Consider the following 20,388-nt stretch of genomic DNA (forward strand, 5'->3'; position numbering starts at 1 on the left):
CGGCCCCAGGCAACAGTGGGTGCGTGATTTTTTTTGGTGCAAGCTGTAGCCATGGACATGCTATGTGATCTGATGGTGAATTTGGGGTGACCCAGTGCAAAAATCCTGAGGATCCATGTGGATCTGTGGTTTGTAACCACGTTTAAAGTGGGGAGGGAAGGAAAAGCACTCAAGGGACAAAGGACACGCGTGGGGTGGGTGGAGAAGGATGCTGCTAATAATGCAGAAGAGGGGTATAAGAGGAGAAGGCTCCTCTCCTCTCCCGCTTTGCTCCTTTAAAGCAAGCAGGCTCTCTGTCCCCCTCTCCTCCCCACTCAGCGACTCTTCTCCCGCTTTGCTGTTTCAAAGCAAGCACCACGGAGGAGGGAAGGAAGGGGAACCATGGATCCTCTGCTCACGACTGCAGCAGATCCCCCCGCCACCCGCAGGCATTCCCTCCATAACACGCACAGACATTTCCCCTTACTTTCTAGGAGGAAAAAAGTGAGTGTTATGGTGCAAAAAATACGGTAATTTGAACAGCTTAAGTGCATAAAGACTATAATCCATGCTGTTTTGCCCAACTAGGTTCAGTGAATGACTTGCACAAGTCACAAACACAGCATTGTTTATACTTTTTATGCAGGCCCTGGTATTGACCACGCATATTCCTTGTTTTATCATAAGTCTGGTCCCCTGCCATTCGTGATGTCAATACCGTTCTTCTGAAGAATGCTGGTGAACATTTCACATACGTTTTCTCCAGCACAGATGCCAATAGGCACAAAGCACAAAAAGCACCCCTTCACTTCTCCATTCAATATGTACTAGAAAACAATGTATAGCTGATCTTCATGAGAAGTATCTAGTGTAGTGTCAACAATAAGAGAAAAATACTTTGCCTCTTTCGCCTCCTAGATGGTTTTCATATGAACTTCATTCCCCCATTAGTTCAACCTAGTTCATCAAATATCTGTGATGAAATACGGTATATGAAACATGGCCTTTTCCTTTGTTTGCATGATTTCTCAAGTGCTGCTTAAGAAAAGGATCAAACCTGGCAATTTCTTCCAATGTACCAAGATAATTTCCTTCGTGGGGTGACCCAAAGTCTAGTTGCCACCATGGAACGGAAATTCTATTTCTGCAAGAAAGATCATAACTGCATCAATATGCTTCAGTATTTCTTAACTGCATTTGATCTCCTTGCATATCTGGCTTTGAAAATGTTCCCACTGTGTTTGTTTTGCTCTTTCTTAAAATCCAGGTCATAATACACTATCGGTGTGGAATGCTGTTTTCATGCTCAATATTTTCTTCACATTTCCCCCCCTCTAATTTAAGAAACCTCTTTTCCCAAAGGCAGATTTCATCCCTTTGTATGAGTGAAAAAAATTGCAGGCAAAACAGAAAATGTTTCCTGTTCATACATAGCGTAACAGCCGCTTCTAACAATGTTTCTGTCCATTTTCTAATATACAAATGTGGATTATGACAGATAGCAGATTGATTTTGGATCGATGCATGCCAGAGCTTCCATCAATATTATGAAAATATTCAGATCCTCTGCTGATGCAGGTTTTTTTTAAAAAAATTCTTCAGTAATTCCTTTGCTGTGTCAAATCCCTCTTTTCCCTTTCTGAGTTCTTAACACAGAAGGATAAATACCAAATTCGCTGAAAGTATATTTGAATTAATCACCATCCAAGCCTGCCTGTGAATCTGTTGGGAAATGTTCATATGATATAATATTCTGGCAGGGTTTTTTTTATAGGCACTTCTTATCTCTTATCCCAATAAATCTACCTGGCTGATTTAAGAAAAGAAATGGGTTTTCCACTTGCATTTAGTGTTCATTCTATCTAACTCTTATAGGGAATCAACTCCTGCTAAATCCCCTATTCTGATGCTGAAGCAAGCAAGGATTTTCCAGAAGACCTGTTGTTTGGATTTTTGTCTAGATTTGTTGGCAGAAAGGTTAGACGATGCCACCTATTTAGTGAGCCTTTAGCCTGATTGGTTTGCAGGGAGGTTAGATGATGTTGCATCAAAACAAGTGTTTCCTCATCAGTTCCTTAGTGCCAAAAGTCTGCTATCTGCAGGGAGCATATTTGTTGCACAAGACCTCCCAATGAACTATAATTATGCAACCTGGATTTGCCAGTATGTGATTGAATCCCACCTGGAAACAGCAACAGTCTGGAAACACCCCTTCTGTGAGCAGACAGGCACAACCTGAATGAATTTGCCCCATCTTTCTTGACAGGGTAAATCATGACAAATGCATTGTCTCACAATGAAGCTTCTTTGTGAATAGGCCCACAACAGAATCATATAGATATAATCTACATAGAGATATAATTATCTACAGTGACTGACAACCTTGCATCATACACGTTAACAGACATAGGAAGGAAATGAATCTATCTGCTGTCACTTGGACACATTTCCCTTTTTTTGAGCAAACATACTCTTCCCCCCCCCCTCTTTATGTGTTTAATCAGTTACAGAATAACACAGGTCAATGGAACACTGTTGGCCTAATCTTCTCTGGGAACCTTGAGAACATCAATTTTTATTTTTATTTTTGCCGCGGAGTCTGGGCTGCATGGTCTGTTTTGCTCCCTGCTTTGGTTACAAACCTCTGCAATAAATACAATGCCCTGAGGGTGTCCTCCTGACACAACACATCTCTCAGTCTTTAGACATGCAGTATAATTAGAATGTGACCTCAGAAATCCTGGCTAAGAGAACCTGAGGTAAACAGAAATGTGATTATTAACAGCATTTCGTAGAGAGATATATGTTGGGATTTGTTTTTTTTTTGGGGGGGGGGGGTTATGTATCAAGTCAAAAGGTTACCATTGCTCGCTCATAGCTAGAACATTCATGAAGTATGCTATCCTTAGAAATGTTTATAAGGCTGAATTTGAGCCAGGGTTGGGGGTAAGGAAATATGCTGTTCCAGGAGACACACCTTTGTAACTCAAAACTGTTTTCTCCCCTCAAACCGCCCAGTGGGTGGACTTTGTCAGGATTTAGTAAGAAAACAAATATTATAATGGAACTAAAGGCTGAAAAGGGAAGTTTATCTCCCTTTCTCCGCTGAAAAATTCCAGGGTGTGTACACTTCAGCACAGAAAGTTTGGCATATTCCAACGGCTGCCTAAACCTTCCCTGACCCAAGAAGGAGATACTGAGAAGCATCTGAGTTATTTTGAGAAAATAATGTATCTTTTGCAATATTTATGCTGCCCTGGAAGCAACGGATGCTGAGAGGGGGGTTCTTTCCCAAAGCATTTGGGCTGTCCAGAGGGTACTAAAGTTAATGGAAATCCTTAATACCACTTTAGATAATTAGGCTAAGTGCTCTGCAGAGACAAAGTGAGCATCTTTTCCTAAATTCATTGTTGGCTCAATGTTTTATTCCACGGAGTCACTATGAGCTGCTTACACACTAAACATAATCCTGTTATCCCATGGTATATAACACATTTTCAGCTGGTAAGATAGTACTTCAGTTGCATCTGAGTGATATTCATCACCTTTCAAGAAAGCAGGAGGGCTAGATGCCTACTAGTCATGAATTTATGTGAAGACAATTATGGGCCCATGAGTCACAATCGGACCTCTATCCTAGTTCCTTAGTCACATGGACTTTCCCACTTATTTCCTGCAACAGTTGTGTAAAGAAAGGTGCACAGAAGGGCTTTTTAACCACAATATCACTTTTCCCTAGTAATTTCCCTAGCAAGAGAAATTTGGTCAGAAAATGGCAGCATAAAGGGGCAGCCTCACTGGGCACCTGCCCGTGCCCCTGTAAGTGACTCTCTGTTGCCAATCCCTGGAGAACCCTGGTCCTCATTCCTGTTCCTGCCAGTTCATCTGTCCACTCTTAAGCAATGAGAAGAGTAAGGAAAAGGAGCAGTAACAACCACTGCATACCTTGTCCTTATGGAAGAGCAAATGTGTCTATTTTCAGCCCATGGGCATTGTCTCCTCCTCCTCTCTCTAGGTGTTCCACTGCCCAATCCTGTGAACTTGTTGCGGCTTTTCTTCCAACCCACCCTGCAGCTAACATCTGTTAAGAGCCTTGCCACCGTATTTCGGACCAAATGCTAGACTTTGGTCAACTAGGGCCAGGGCCTTTTCAGTACTGGCCCCGACTTGGTGGAACGCTCTGTCACAAGAGACTAGGGCCCTGCAGGATTTGACATCTTTCTGCAGGGCCTGCAAGACAGAGAAGTTCCACCTGGCCTTTGGTTTGGACTCAGTCTGACCCTTATGTCTTCCCTCCCCTTATGGTTTTGATTTATGGACTACTTTTAAAATGAGGCTGCTTTTTAAATTGCATTTCAACATGTATTTTAAATTGGGTTTTTTTGTTTGTTTGTCTCCCCCCCCCCCACTGTGTTTCCATTCTCCGCTCACTGCTTTTCCTTCTGCCTCCTTCCCTCCCTTCCTTTTCCTTCTTTCTGCAACTCACACCTGTTCTCGCCATCTTTCTTCTCTCTTAGTCCCACTTGGCACTCTGCTTGCACTTCTAGTAGCGCTGCCAGCTGACTGGGGAGGCAGCCCTGCAGGGCTGCTGGGAGAGCACACACCAGCAACACGCACCTTTGCCTGGCCACCCAGAGCAGCAGAGACGCAGCCCGCAGAGTACATGGGTAAGTGACCAGGCTATACGAGCCATTCCAAGTCAGAATGGAGACGTGAATTTTTTGTGCTCCCCTGGGTCTGCATCTTTGGCAAAGGTCAACCCGGCCAACCCCTAGGTGCCACCATTATTGCCCCAACCTTTCATCTTATTTATCAAATAGTAAACATCTTTCTTTAACTGACTCCAACAAGATGCCAGCAAGAGCACAGATGTTAAGGTGTATAGGAAATGAAACCACAGGATTTATAAAAACAGCTAAGTACTGTATTCACAGGTTCTTTCTGAGCATGTGGGAGCAGCAATAATTTATATTAAAATGTCATGCAACCCAATCAAACCTGTTTTCGATTGCTTCAGAGATCTTTCTTGTTTCCCAGACTTAAGTTTGAAACTGCATGTTCTTTGGAGTATGCATTTGCAGGACCACAGCTGCAAATGCAATTAGGGAACTACCAAACATAAAAAGCTAATACCGTGCCAGCAGCTTCTAGCATTAAGATATGCCAAGAGGAAATAATTTTTTCTTGCTTTGAGTGTTGGCCCCAAACAATGTATTTTGTGGAACATACAATATGAAGCATTTGTGTCACTTTATGAAGCACCAGTGTCATACCAACATATATTTAAGAACCCTGAATGAACCACAGCACATGTACAAGACATGCATCTGCCACCCACAGGTTTTTTTCCATGTTTGCTTCAAGCAATACTGATGTCTGCTGCACAGAGATTTACACATGGCAAGCACAGTAGCGCTGTTACCCCCCCCCCCCGACCATACAGCCAAGGGGCACCTCAAATGATCACCAGATAGGCAGCATGCAACTCAACCAGGGCTCCCTCAAACCTGGCAGCACCTCTGGGGACCTACATCTGGAGTGGCCTATCAAAGGTGGAGCTACCCTTAGTTAGGCAGTATGTAGGAGGGAATAGTCAGGACAGAGCAACATGGCAGTTAGAGTAAGAGTAAGAGGTGCCTTGGGAACTGTAGGCACTAATTAGGTGCTAAATAGTAGTTGAAGAAATATCTGAATTGGGTTAATAAATTGCTAAGCCCTGACCTAGGGTGCAGGCAATATGCCTCCAGCTCAGATAATCAGCTAAAAATCAAGCTAAAGGAATTACACTAAATCTACTCTAAGGAAAGGGACGCGGGTGGCGCTGTGGGCTAAAGCCTCAACGCCTAGGGCTTGCCGATCGAAAGGTCGGCGGTTCGAATCCCCCGCGGCGGGGTGCGCTCCCGCTGCTCGGTCCCAGCGCCTGCCCACCTAGCAGTTCGAAAGCACCCCCGGGTGCAAGTAGATAAATAGGTACCGCTTACCAGCGGGAAGGTAAACGGCGTTCCGTGTGCGGCTCTGGCTCGCCAGAGCAGCGTTGTCACGCTGGCCACGTGACCCGGAAGTGTCCCCGGACAGCGCTGGCCCCCGGCCAATAGATGTGAGATGGGCGCACAAACCCCAGAGTCTGTCAAGACTGGCCCGCTCGGGCAGGGGTACCTTTACCTTTACCTTTACTCTAAGGAAAAGGTCATGTTTAGGTCAAATGAAACTAGTACATAGGAGCTAATCCTGACAGATGCTCTGCCATTTATTTATTTTCTAAATTAGAGCTTTATGGCAATATCCTTTTGGGTAGAGCTGAGTTATTTCTGCATCGTGTCTTGGAAGAAATGAGAGAAGTGGCAGCAAAAAGATAAACAAAACAAAAAAATGGATTTGACCTTTTTTGGCACTTGTAAAAGGTCCAAGTCTAACGCATGCTTAGCAAGGATTTTGTGCTGGTTTGCGTTTTTTACTGAGACTGCTGGCTCCACTTCAAAATAAAAGGAATGTATTTATTAAGGGTACATGTGCTATCATTACTTCAAGCCTACCAGTGGAGATTTTTATAGAGCTGAGCCCTTTGCTTTCACTTACAGAGGTTACCTAGAAATACATTAGGCTATCCTCCATACCAGCCTGTTACTTTGGGAGGTAGAAAGAAACAAGTGTATTCATGTCAGTAAGAGGCTACAGACTCCTTGAAAGGAGGTCTGCTTGCCTGGAAAGACTTCATCCTCCTACAACCAGCAAGGTACTTCTGGAAATAGAGTGGTCATTTTTACATTGCCCCCCCCCAAAAAAAAGCATCACCCCAAAAGAGGTCAAAAATTGGGTGCACTTTCTAAAAAATGTGCTTGCCAATGTATATGTATAAATGTAAATACAATACAGAAATAATGGCTAGTTGTCTGTAATAATGACTGCAAAGTAAGGCCACCCTACCTAGAAACTTCCTTGCTGGTGGATTAATGGCTCCTACACTCTCAATCACCAAAACCACTATCACCAATTCCTCCCTCCACTCTCTGCTAAGAGTGTAGTGCAAAAACACCAGGAGACAAGCCACTCCTTGACAGCACAATATATAATATCAAAATAAATTGCCACCCATCAGTCACAATCTGGCTTTCACCCATTGATGGGAAGACCTTCTCCTACAACAGTGGGCTTACCATTTAACTTCATACCACTTTAAGCAGCCATGACTTTCCCCCTCTTAGTAGTTTTGCCTGTTGCTAGCATCAATTCATTGGGTAAAGCAGTTTATAAAAGTATTGGCCATTTTGGCTTCGGTGACGATTACAGAGGATGCTTCTATCTTCCCAAAGGATCTTCCCTGTTGGATAGTGATTAATTTACTGCATTTTGCCGAGTTTTCTGCCTTATGCGGTCCAATTAGAGTTCAAAAGGCAGTCTGCATGCTTGTACTTTTAGCAGCAAAATGTTTAACAAGCGGTTTTGCTAAAGTCTTATCAAGCATATCTGATAGCTTCTTCATTGGATTCTAACATTTGTTGTATCGATGATAGCTTGTCTAAAAAGAAGGCTGTCTTTGATGGCAACAGAAATGACGCTGGAGAAATTTAGCCTGCCTACATTAGACAGCAAATCCAAGGCAGATTCTCCATCATTCTAATCTTCATCATAATTAAAGTGTCCAGATATTTATTTATTTTTAAAGAGACTGTCTGCCCACTGGCTTATGATCGAATAGATAAAATACAGCAGGCAAAAGTGAGAGATAACGGAGGAGGGAGAGCAAATTCAAGCATTATTTTTTTCATAGTTCTATGCATTTTCTAACTCAGCAATAGATATAATCTTATGCCTTTGGAGAATGAAGCTAATGACTAAAGTGGTGTGGTGGACACTGGGCATATGAATGCCTGAATACATATCACAACAACCATTCCATCTTTTCAGAAAAGGCCCAGAAATATTTCTATTGAAGAAAGATTTGAAATCAAAATTGTATAAATTGTCATTACTTTTTAAAATATGTTTTTGTTTTTATTACTTTTTTATATTGTGTTTTTTAATATATAACAGTAAGTTTTTAAAAATTGGTTTCAATCTTGCATTTTTAATTGTTGTAATCTGCATTGGGACCTTAGGGTTAAGGGAAGTTAATAAAACAACAAGAATGACGACAACAACACTAATAATACGTCTTGTTGGTGGGCTTTAATCAAATGACAGGTAAGTCCCAACCAAATTGCAATTTTTATTTTGAAATATTTTGAATGTCTACGTTGTCACAGATACTGAACCAATAGGCATTGATTTCATGTATATAGCACTTGTTTAGAGTGCGCAAAGTGCTTTCCATGCATTATCAAAGTAATCCTTACAACAACCATGTCCAGGGCCACTATTGTACAAGGGTACAAATGCGCCAGGCCTCATGGTTTATGGCATTCATGGACAGGAGCAAGAGGGCCATAATGTCCGTCAAACTTCGGATATTAAATCAAGCTCTACACAGGGAATGGGGAAACAGTGAGTTTATACAACTCTCTGAAGAGGCTTCAAACACAAGTCTGCGGCAGGATTTCTCAATGTCTGAGGGAAGAAAAGGAGAGGAAAGTATGGAAGCTAAGTTGTGATGGTGCACAGTGAATTTTCTGTGCCTGAATACAACAAAAAAGGGTTTAATGGCCAGTCAGTATTATATTTGGGAGCTTGGAGCAGAGAAAATAGCAGCCTCCGCTAGTTAATAAATTCATAGCTTATATGAGACTGAGCCAAGGATTTCCTTCTCACTCAGCCAGGTTTCTGATAAGCAAATATGCATTTTTCCACTAACAAATCTATAGTGTTGCAAACTAAATTAACCATAAAGCTGCATAAATAGCACAACAGCAACAGAATTGGAAACCTTGTTTAGGGTATAATTAACTACCTAAGAGATTTTCCACTCTAAAAGGCGGAAATTTAATTGGTGAGCAAACCTCCGTGTGTGAATGCTGGCAAAGACAGGTGTAGTTAATGGGTCAAAAACAAGTGGCATTCCATAAAATGATTCTGCCAAGAGCCACAGGCTCTTTAATCCAGCCCTAGCACTACTGTAACTTGGCTTCCATGTTCTGGGTTTATTCATATAGATCTGGACAATCAATGATTATCCTCCTGTAAATCAGGCACATTTTTAGACCCTGCTATAAATCATGAAAGGCGCCTCTGAAATAAGAAGAACCAGACAGCTTTGTCCCACTTTTTCCTAGCAAGCACCGAAAAGCAGCATCAGTACAGCAGAGAAGTCAGTTAAAAGGCAATTGTAAGTGTACAGGTTTCAACTTTCTTACAACTGCATCACAGACCTTCCCTCTCAGCTGCTTCTCATGCGACGTCCCCTCCATCTTTCAGCCCTTTGGCATGTAATTTATACTTCCACTTAATGATGGGTAATTTATACTGCCATTTATGTAACCTCTAAATTGAGCTAGAAAACTCTGCACCCTTTGTTCTTTTTCCAAAGCTAGGCCATAATTATTGCTCCCAGCTCAGAAAAGTTCCCACTTTTGAGCAGGGGAAGCTGGCTTCTATCACTTTTCTGAGTGTTGTTTGGGTTTTGTTAGAAGAAAAACAAATCACCATGGAGATGAATTTATCCCTATTCCTCATTTACTACTTCCCTCCGTGCACCCTCTCACTCACAGAACAGTTTGGCTCTTTCTGTCATTTTGCACACACACAACCTTCTCAGGTAATTCCCTTAAGCAGCAGCTAATGTCTCCTTTAAATTAGTGAAGTGACCTTTCAAGAGGCCACTACTGCTGTGTTCTGACACTCAAGCATTGTAACTTGCCTTCTTATTTCTCCCATCTCCCTCTCTTTAAAACTTTGTAATATACAACCAGCAGGAATCCTCTTGGCTACAGAGAGGGTTACAGTAACCCATCTAGATTTTCTAGGACAGAAATCTGAAGTGATGACGACTGGGTATCTTGGAATGAGAAAAGCGAGTTTCATTAACTGATGACAAGAAACAAAAATCATGTGATGATTCCCCCCACTCCTTGTCATTCTCCTGTGGGGAATTTTTCTTTTGAAGGCTTCCCTTGAGCATATTTTACCAAGGTCTGAAGAAGACTAGATTTCAGATTATACCTCAGGGGGGAAAGAGGGCACTGTCGAGAAAGCATTGCCATGGGAGAATGAAAAGAAAAACCCATCAAATAGTCACTTTCCCCAGACTCATTTAATTCTAGCAAGTAAGTAGCTTTGCTGACAGAATTCTGCGGCTATCCCCCACCTTATTATTATAATTATGATTATTAATAACCTGCCCTTTACCCTAAGGTCCCGGGGCAGGTCACAGCCATTGTAAATACAGTGGTACCTCAGGTTACAGATGCTTCAGGTTACAGACGCTTCAGGTTACAGACTCTGCTAACCCAGAAATAGTACCTTGGGTTTAGAACTTTGCTTCAGGATGAGAACAGAAATCATGCAGCAGCAGTATGGCGGCAGCGGGAGGCCCCATTAGCTAAAGTGGTACCTCAGGTTAAGAACAGTTTCAGGTTAAGAACGGACCTCTGGAACAAATTAAGTTCTTAACCCGAGGTACCACTGTACTTTAAAAACAACTGAAAGCAAATCCTATCACAAGAATAAGATGGGTCCGAAAAATATCCAACTCATCAGGACTCAGCTATACAGCTGCGAACTGGTTTTAAGTACCAGTATGTTGCAAAGTGCAATATACAAATTTGACATTAGATGGCGATGATAAGCTATGGCAAATTCAATATATTTTCCTTTTTCCCCAAAAAAGTATTTTCACAGTGTTTTTCATATGTGTGTAGATTGCACCTCAATCGTTGGAGGCTATGTGAGAGCTGTATACTGAAGTGCCAGATGCACCTCTGTGGGCATGGAGTCCCATAATTTGGGGGCTGCCACAGAGACTGCCCTCTTCCAAGCCACCACCATCCTCCCCAAGCTTCTGAGGGCAGTGGAACTAGCAAGAGGGGCCCACTCTGCTAATCTGAACACCTGAGAGATGCTAGCCATTGCCACCGCTGCTTCCTGCATCTTCCCACACTCATACCTTTCCCTTTGAGCCACTTCAAGAAGGAAAAAACAGATGAAGAGGAGAGAGATAGTTGCCTGTCAAGCTGGGGACTGGAGCAGACAAGCACCCTGTGTACATGCAAATCAGAGTTAGCTCTGAGAGCTGCCAATATTTGTGGCATATTGTATGGTCCAGAAGCCAGCAAAAAAGAAAAGAAAGAAATACATCTCTGTGTCATACAGTTCTTTAAACTTTTAATTATGTTTGAAATAATTATTCCCTATAAGACTTATTTTTTTAAAAAAAGTGAAGGCAGAGAAATTGGCACAAAACTACCCTAGAGGCAGAGTTACCTCTCCTGATGTCTCTCATTAAAATATAACGATAGGTCACAATAGACAGGCCACCTAGAATGCATTTTCTGGCAGGGCCCTTCTTCTAAGGGCAGAACAGGACATTATATTGCCAACCCCAAATTTTGCCAAGATAAAGGTTTATGCAGGAGTAAGAGGCACTTGCAGGGCAGGACTGTCAGGTGAGATGAGGAATGAACCCCTCCCATGCCTGCCCATTCTCCCCTGCAAATGCCCAGCTTGCGGAGGGGGGGGGGGAAGAAAGAGACATAATAAAATTGTTTGGCATGCACTTTCAGGGATCTATCAGCAGGTGCTGTAAAGCACACACAACCTGTCCAATCTGCCTGTTTCCTCCTTTCAGTACCCCCTGCACGCATGCCCCCAACTGACCACAGAAGGGGAACAAGAGGCTCTCCTCATTAAAGTGTCTAGTTCTGCCTCTTTGTGGTCACTAAACAGAGACATCTGGGTTTGTTTTTCTAAGCACAAACCAAAGATGGCTCAAATGCACAACACAGTTCTATTCTAAACACAAGCCAAGAAAACCTTCTCCATAAATAACCTGGTGTCTCTGTGGTTAGCAATTTTCACATAAAATTGAGGTGCCTGGTTTATGAGGTTTGGCTGCAAAGGATATATTTATATGGGAGGGAGGGGGTTTGCATCCCAATCCTCAAGGGCCTCTCAAGTGGAAACCTAATATGTTATACACTGCAGATGGACTTCCGCCAGGCCCTTTTTCTCAGCAAGACCTCTTTAATTCCTCCTGTCCTCCTTCTTTGGCTCACTCTCTGAAACTCCAATAGTAGTTCACGACGGTGTAACTTTCACTTGGTCCAAATAGCAGTGTTATGCTACTGAGGCTTTATTTCCCCTTGCTACAGACACATAAAGCTGCCTATATTTATTTTGTCTAACGTTTCACTGTTATTCCTAGATGCAATTTCCTTGCAATGACGGCAAGGACACCCCCATCCCCAAGACACAGCAAAGAACATACAAGTAGAGCTGAAGGTTCAATAATTAGGGAGGTAGCTGCTAACCAACCATTCAGGGACAAGAAGTCAGAATATGCAAGTGAGCAGACAAGAGGTACAAGATGAAATCTCTATTAAATATTTACAGGGGCAGGACTCCTCCTGGAAATCCTCTCCCTCAGGGCATGACATGCTATCTACTTATCATGCCAGATTTCAAGAGTCATAGCAATGAAGAGGGTAATGTGCATCAGCAAAAGGTCTGGGGGTTCTTGAAATGGCAGGCTAACCCTTTTCACTAGTCCAGAAGCTGTAGTAATCACACCATCACCTCACCATTACTATGTGACCAAGAGCAAGTGACATTCCTATAACCTTTGGTCAAGAATTATTAGTTATGTCTTTATCCCATTTGTTGGGATGCTGCCTTGCAGGACATCTTTGGGAGATGAAAAGACTCAGGAGTAAACCCTACACAAATCAGGTGTAGAGTCCCTAAGACAGCTGGAAGGCGTACGCCTCCTTTTGGCAACATCTGCAGCCAAGCTGGTGCAAAATGTATTGCTCTTCCTTGCTTTGGACCACACCAGCAAGGCCAAGAGGAGAGTCTTGTTGTCACTCTCTGCAGCCACAGTAGGCGCTGTGATTCTCCATTGGTTTAGATTTCACCCCTGGAGACACACTCCAATGTCTCTCAAGACATACAGGTGCCAACAATATCCCATTTGTATCTCACCCTCAGGATGGTGCATAATTGATCAAGACATCACAGTCTATCCTATATCTTGGAGCATGGAGCAGTTCACTTCAGAATTATATAGGTCATTTGTTCATATATTTGTTGCAAAGTTTGCAGAAGTTACCCTTTTAGAAGAAGAGGGAATACACCCATCCAATCATGTTGCATGATACCAACATTGAGCAATTAAACTGTATGACTTGCTCTTTCAACTGTAAACAGAATTAGAAGTCATCCTAAACTCACTGCCCCGATTGTGATCCGATTGTCTTCTGGACAGGTTGTTCTAAATACGTCTCAATACAAACAAGATCAGAATAAGTCCTAAGTCATTTGCCTTTAAAGCTGACATACTGCTAAATGTTTCAGAAAGTTAATCATTAACAATAACGTTTTCCACGAAAGTATTGTGAAAATGTGTGGCTTGGGTTTTTTTGTACATTTGCGGGGAGGGGTAGGTAGCTTATATTTTGTTTCTGAGTCTGGCTCGGTGATTTGTTTATTACATAGCTGCAGCTATCAGACCCAAAGGACTACCACTGTCAAGTCAAGCTCCTGCACAAACACACCCCAACCCTTTCTGTTTAAGGTTCTCTAAATGAATAAGCACAGTTAAAGGTTAGCTGTGAAGCCACTGGTGTTTTTTTCAGAGTCTTTGTTTTTTATATTTTTTCTTACGTTGTATTAAACATTTCCCAGTTCTGTTAGCAGTTTTCCAGCTTCCAGTCTGCTGACCACAGATGGACTCAAACTGCACACTTCCCAGGATATGGGATGAAGCCATTTGTACCAACGGCAGCTCTTTGGAATACTGACTTCATGGGCTCAAATCATTTTTATGGGCTCCCCCTTGCCTCACTCCACCTGCTCCCCACTAGGGCTGGCCTCTGCCTTTTTGCTATCCTTCCCTGGATAGCTACCCGCTTCATGTCAGCACGCTTTCATCTCTCCATGGGCATCTGCCCTTGTGTGCTCTCATTAAGCATATCTGACCTCAGCCAGGAAAGAGCACCTCTAGTGCACGACACTGTAAGTCCTTTCTATTTCAGGAAGCAAATCCACATTCGAGTCCTCTGTTTTAACCCATTTGATGCTGCCTTTCATCTTTCACACAAGGCTCATTTTGCAAATTTGAATTGGGAAGGGGGGAATTAAGGTCTGGGGTTTCCAGAGACAATGAATGAATCAACCACATATTCATTTTGCCATAGGCACCGACTCAGCCCACACATTGTTAACTTGCATTTGGTTGGGGAGGAGGCACATCCAAAGTTATCGGAATGCCCATTTGCATGGTATTCTGTTTGGCTCATACTGAAGGTGCACACCTGGCGGTTTCAGCATGGCGCTGCAAATATCCTGCTAAAACCAAATGCACACAGAGTTCTTGGCTTTTTGTTGCCCATCACAGCAACTGAGCTCCCATCATAGGAGCCAACTCCGAGGGACCAATGTCCCTTTGGACCCCAATAAAATATTTGAGGGGGCCGTCTCCCACTCCCAAGTTCATGGGCATTACTATTCAAATAGTGTGCCATGTCTTGTGATCGATTACACAGGGCAGGGCTTACCTGACACACCCACATGCATATTTTATTCAACTTGGCACCCCTGGCTACCACGCAGGGTAGTGGCAACATGCTGTCAGCCTGAGCAAGTGGCTGGGAGGGACGTGTAAAAGGAATTCCTGGAGCAGCCATCAGTTATTCACATTATCCCTTTGCACTGAGCATTCACAGACAATGCAAGAGCCAGAAACACGACATGAGCCTGTTTTACATATTTACTTACACATCCAACTTCAGTTACCCTCAGAGGACTTAAGGACGCTTACAAGGCAACAGCATTTTCACAAGGTTTGGCTGAGACCATCAAAACACTGCTCCTCAAAGTAAAAATAAAGCCCCCCCCCCTTCTTCTTTTTTTAAAAAGTGGATTTGTTTTCTGGCTTTCTATATCCCAGAAGCTTGTAACATTTTCCTTTGGCAGAGCAGCAGATACTTCCACCATCCGTCAGACATCTGTGCACAAAACACACACAATAGTGCCACTGAAATTGACATTGTGCTAATTTTTTTAAATAACTCAAACCTATTTTTGAAACATTTGAATGGTTTTGCGGAAATCAGTGAACACCTTTTCAAATGTGTGAAATGGCAAGGCTCTTGTGAGCTTAGGGATTTCATTGTTGTTGTTTTCCTTTTATTTTGTTTTTTCAGCACACAAAATATTCTGCCTCAACAGCTGGCTGTGCCCAGCAAAGATGCCAACAGATGTTAGAAACCAAGTTTTCTGCCATTTGCGAGGATTCTGTTGAGCCAGATATGCTGGGAAAGCTCCATTCTGTTCATAAGACCCAAGTTGTACGTTTCTGCTTAATGTGCTGCTGATGAGAACGCAGTTAGACCAGAAGGGAAATGAGATCTAAACAGCTGCTAGTCATTGGCACCCCAGGGCACATTAAGGAAGCCCTCCAACGACTTATTGCCCTCTTAAAAGTCAAAGCCAGGTGCCATTTGTTATCATTCCCCTTTCAGATTAATCAGCATTTCTCACAGAGGTCTTGCTATTCCCAACATCCAAGAGATCCCCAGTGCTTTCACTTTGAACTGCATCACCAGCAATCATTCTCCAGAGACAGAGAAAGAAGTGGGGTAATTCAAATAGGATAAGGCTGTGTTTTCAAAAGCTATCAAGGAAGGCTTCTCTCCCATCCATCTTTCCTAGACGTTGCAATTTGGTGATCTAGGTCCCATGTTGCCTGTTAAAACTATGCCCCTTGTCTTTCCGCAGGAAGTCAAACTGCTCTGGAGCACAGCAGTTTTTGTTACTATTTGGTTTACATACCTTTTACGCCTGACTGCTAAACATCACCTTTTCCCCTTCTGGCACAACAGTGTGCCATTGTTCAATATCTCTGCATAAGAATGTAAGGATACAGCACCCTGTTTCACAAAGTACATACCCAGATGCCTCCAGGAAGCCCATAAGCAGGACCTGAAGGCAAGAGACCACTCCTGCTGTTGTTCCTGAGCAACTGACGCTCCGGCTGCCATACAGCCCTTGCACCAGGAGGTTCTGCTTAGCTATCAAGAGAAATATATCATCCACGAACTTGTCCTATCCCTTTTTTCAGCCATCTAAACTAGAGGCCACCACCACATCTTTTGTCAGCAAATTATTTAAGTTAATTATGCATTGTGCATGAAGAAGTACTCTCCTTTCAGTGGCAGACTTTGGGCTCGGAAATTTCAGTGCAATGCCAAAATTTGGCACAGGCACACCACCTCTCACCTTAGATTCTAAGTCACTGTTGTGTCGCCTCCTGCAGCGCCCTCTCGGCTTGGAGCCCATTGTGGGTGAACTGGCTGTTCTCCCCTAAGTCCACCTCTACTCCTTTGTCCTCAATTTATCTTTTTTTTGGGGGGGGGAGTTATGCATACGATGTGATTCTGTGGAAGCAAGTTGTGTGCACAACTCAACATTTTGAAAAAGTTCACCATATGATGTCGCATTTCAGTCTAAATAAATGCGTAGATTAAGCCTGGAAATAGGTAGGTCTGGTGAGATGTCAAGAGGCAGAAAAAGGAATGGGCAAGAGAAATGTTTCCAGATAGGGGGAGCCAATATGGTGCCCTCCAGATCTTGTTGGACTCCAGCTCTCATCAGCATGGTCAGTGGTCATGGATGATGTGCGTTGCAGTCAAACAACATTTAGAGGGGCTCATGTTGGTCAGCCATGGTTTAAATGATAAAACTGTCATGCTCTAAAAAGTGCTTTGTCCAACCCATGTGTTGCAGAATTAGAATAAAATGCACAAAATAAGAACATATATGCAAATCTGCCCAATTTACATACCTCATATGGGTTGCAGGATTCATTTGTTCTTGGCACAGAATTTGGATTAGCCTGGGGAATAATCCTACTGCAACACTTCTAAAAGATGAACACCAAAACAGGCAAAAGTATCATCATGCCATATATCCTGATTAAGAACCAAAATGCCTGGGTAAACAGGATTGCTTTTTGACTGGCACCTAAAAGTTGATAATGATGGTGCCAGGCCCATCGTTGTTGAGAACGATGGTGTCAGGACCTGGGGGAGCCCCGGCTGAAAAGGCCTATTATTGTGTCACCCTCCGAACCTCCCTCAGAGAGGGCACAGATGACAAATGTAGGGTCCATATAGATTCGTGTAGGGAATGGCAAGGTACTGGGGTCCTGAACCACATAAGGCTTTGTAAGTCAAAGCCAGCACTTCAAACTGAAACTATTGGCAGCCAGTGCAGTCATGCCGTGAACATTATATGTTGAAGACCCCCTATTTCCAGTCAATAATCTGGTCGCCGAATTCTGCACTAGCTACAGTTTCAAAGGCAGCCCCATGTATAACACATTGCAGTAATCCAGCCTGGTGCTTATGTCCAAGAAAACGTCACTTCCAGTATTTAATAATCTGGAGTTTACATGAAAATAAATATATATATGAATATCCTTAAACACACACACACACACACACACACAGGCAGGCAGCAGCTGTTTGACAACTTGAGCAGCTTATTTCCTAAACCCACATTCTCTCTGAGCATGAAAGATACCATAATGCCCCAAACTGACTTCTATTTTAAGTGAGACACAGATTGCATTTCCCTTTATGACTATGTATACCAAATTCATAGGCACTAAGCACAAATTAAGAAGAAATCTTGGTGGCTCATTTCTTTTGTTTTTGTATATAAATAGCCTGGTTCTGTTATGGGAAAGTCACCCTCTGAAGGGAATATTTCAGATATTTGTTAATAAATTAGTTAAGCATGCAAGAAAGAAACAACCCTGTTCCATGATACCTTGTGGGTTTGCATTAATGATGTGCATCAAGAAAGCTGCATATATATGATTTGTGAACTCACTGGGGTACATAATCCACGTTCTGTCAATCATCTGTGAAGTCCAAGAAGAAACCACTGTTAATAATTCACAAAATTTCAATCCAAGGGAGAGCTAGCAACAAACACGACCCACAAACCTTTTCCAAAATCCATTTACTTTAGTGAGAAGACTATGATTGACATCAGTGGACTTATGAGTCACTTCACAAGGAGGGGAAAAGCAACCTCCAGTGATAATGAAAATGAATAAATTTAGACAAGTGACATGGGAAAGAAAATGGGCCTTATGTGGCAAGGATGACGACTGTCTTGCAAATCAACACCTTCACCTTCTCTATCTCCAATATGCATTCTTCATCCACATTCTCAACATAACCAATTCAAGTGTCATCCTTTATGAAGGCTGCTATAAATAACACATCAGGAACTGAATGGTCGGTGCCTACATATATAGAAATGCTATAGAGGGATGTTTCCTATTAAAACAGGGTTGGAGATCTAGTAAACATTTAACCCTCTGTCCTCAAATGACTTACTCTAGAGAAGAACTGGCTTTAGTTAATGATTCAGAATGTGCAGCTTGGAGATGGCAGCCTAAACAAACAAACCCAAGCTTACCTTGGGCTCTCATTACCACACAGCTTCTTATTTCTAAAATGGTCCATGTAAAAATAAAAGGGACAATTATACGCTACGATAAACATGGGCTGATGCTGAAAATGGCATTTGTGCACCACATTCTCCCCCATGGCAAAAAACCTTCTCTCAGACCTGGATTGAAGGTGTGAGGGGCCTAAGACTAATACAGTGGGTGGGCCTAAGTGACATATGGTCAAGAAACAAACAACATGTTACTCAATTATCCAAAATTAAAGTTACCTTTAGCCAAATGATTACATATTGAAAGGGGGGGGAAAGAGAGGAGGATGATAAAGTTAAATAAACAGTGGAAGTAAAAACCACACACAAATAAACAAGAAAATGGGTGGGAGGGAGAGGTTTTGAATTAAAATGCAAGCTTTTTCCCCATGCAAACATGAGACATCTCCCATTTCAGGGACAAAACAGTAAAGGCCCAGGAGAACATGAACAAGGAAGAGACTGACTGTGATGGATGGAGCAGGGTGAGATGGAATAGTAATGCCGCGTTGGTGCATTTGAATTTCAAGAGACCCAGTCGAAAAGTGCACATCCAGTTCCGCATAACAAGTTCCTTCCAAAGGCAAGCCCCAAGATATTTGACATGTAAAGCAGAGGACACAGGGCTGGTGAATGTGTCCATCAATTGTAACCTAGAGAAAGGGTTGCTCTGGAGCTGTCTATTAAGGATGGCAGGAACAGACTGAGACCAGCTTGAAAGTGACCTATTCTCTTGCCCCACTGTATGCTTTGCATCTCAGTCTCGAGACGATTTACTCCTCAGCTGGTCACTTCTTTTAAAAGAATGGAATTGGCCTAAACATGAGGCTGCCTGGAAGCAAAGGCTTGTCTACTGGAATCCAGGAATGCCTCTACAGAAAACTGTAAGGTGAAGCCAAGAGATGTGCCACCTTGAAAGCAGGAGCAATTGCTAGCTAATTAAAAAGACTTGGGGTGCAACATTTGACTATGCCGATTCATATTTTTATATATGCAAATTTAGGCTTATTTCAGAGGGGGGGAATCCAAACTTTGGCTGTTGCTGTCTGTGCTTTCTCTGAGCTATGAGGTGCCAACAGGGTTTTCTGGGTCCAGTATATGGAGTGGGCTGTCTGCCCAAGCTGCAGTCTATTCACAAGAATTGCTGGTGTAAATATCAAAAATAAAAACAAGTATTGCCCGATATCTAGCATGACTCCTCTCCCTCTTTCTCTCTCCCTCAACCCTCTTGCTCTCTTGGACCTTTTGGAAGAGGGAATTTGAAATTAGCCCAACCACTGCTACAAAAGCTTCCCATTGGAAAAAGCTAGAGGCACCATTTGAGACTGCTCAATAGTTCAACAATGCACATGTCCAAGCCACAGTGCCAACCCATTCAAATTTAGTGTAAATGCACCTGAGTCTCTGGCAGTGGCGTAGCGTGGGGGGTGCAGGGGGGGCCGGCCGCACCGGGCGCAACATCGGGGGTTAGGGGGCGCAAATCCACGGGTTAGGGGGCGCAAATTACTTGCCTTGCCCCGGGTGCTGACAACCCACGCTACGCCACTGGTCTCTGGTAGTCACCACCAGGCACTGCTTGGGGATATAAACACACAGATGAGCATTGAACTCTGTGGGAGCATCAGTGATGGAGCAAAGAAATATGACCCAAACCACTGTTGACAGACCTCCAGAACATCAGAAAATCAGATACATATGTCTTAGGCATTTTATTTTACATCAGATCCCTGCAGTTGTCAGGAAATATGAACTGAATAAATTTGCTGTACCCAAACCTCCCGTGGGGTTAGTACCATCAATGTTTTATTA

The 20,388-nt window shown here is 42.9% G+C and overlaps 1 long non-coding RNA gene across 1 annotated transcript in view; it reads right to left on the minus strand.

The window, feature by feature from the left end:
* Positions 1-8,149: 8,149 nt before the first annotated feature.
* LOC309519155 overlaps positions 8,150-20,388 on the minus strand; it is a 29,392-nt gene continuing 17,153 nt past the window's right edge. Inside the window, exons 2-4 of the long non-coding RNA XR_014213695.1 lie at positions 17,899-17,992; positions 16,910-16,987; positions 8,150-8,523 (exon numbers count right to left, since the gene is read on the minus strand). This is a non-coding gene — a long non-coding RNA (uncharacterized lncRNA). The remainder of the gene's footprint in view (positions 8,524-16,909; positions 16,988-17,898; positions 17,993-20,388) is intronic.

The sequence above is a fragment of the Podarcis vaucheri genome (genome assembly GCF_965113315.1).
Source record: "Podarcis vaucheri genome assembly, chromosome: 1".
NCBI lineage: Eukaryota > Metazoa > Chordata > Lepidosauria > Squamata > Lacertidae > Podarcis > Podarcis vaucheri.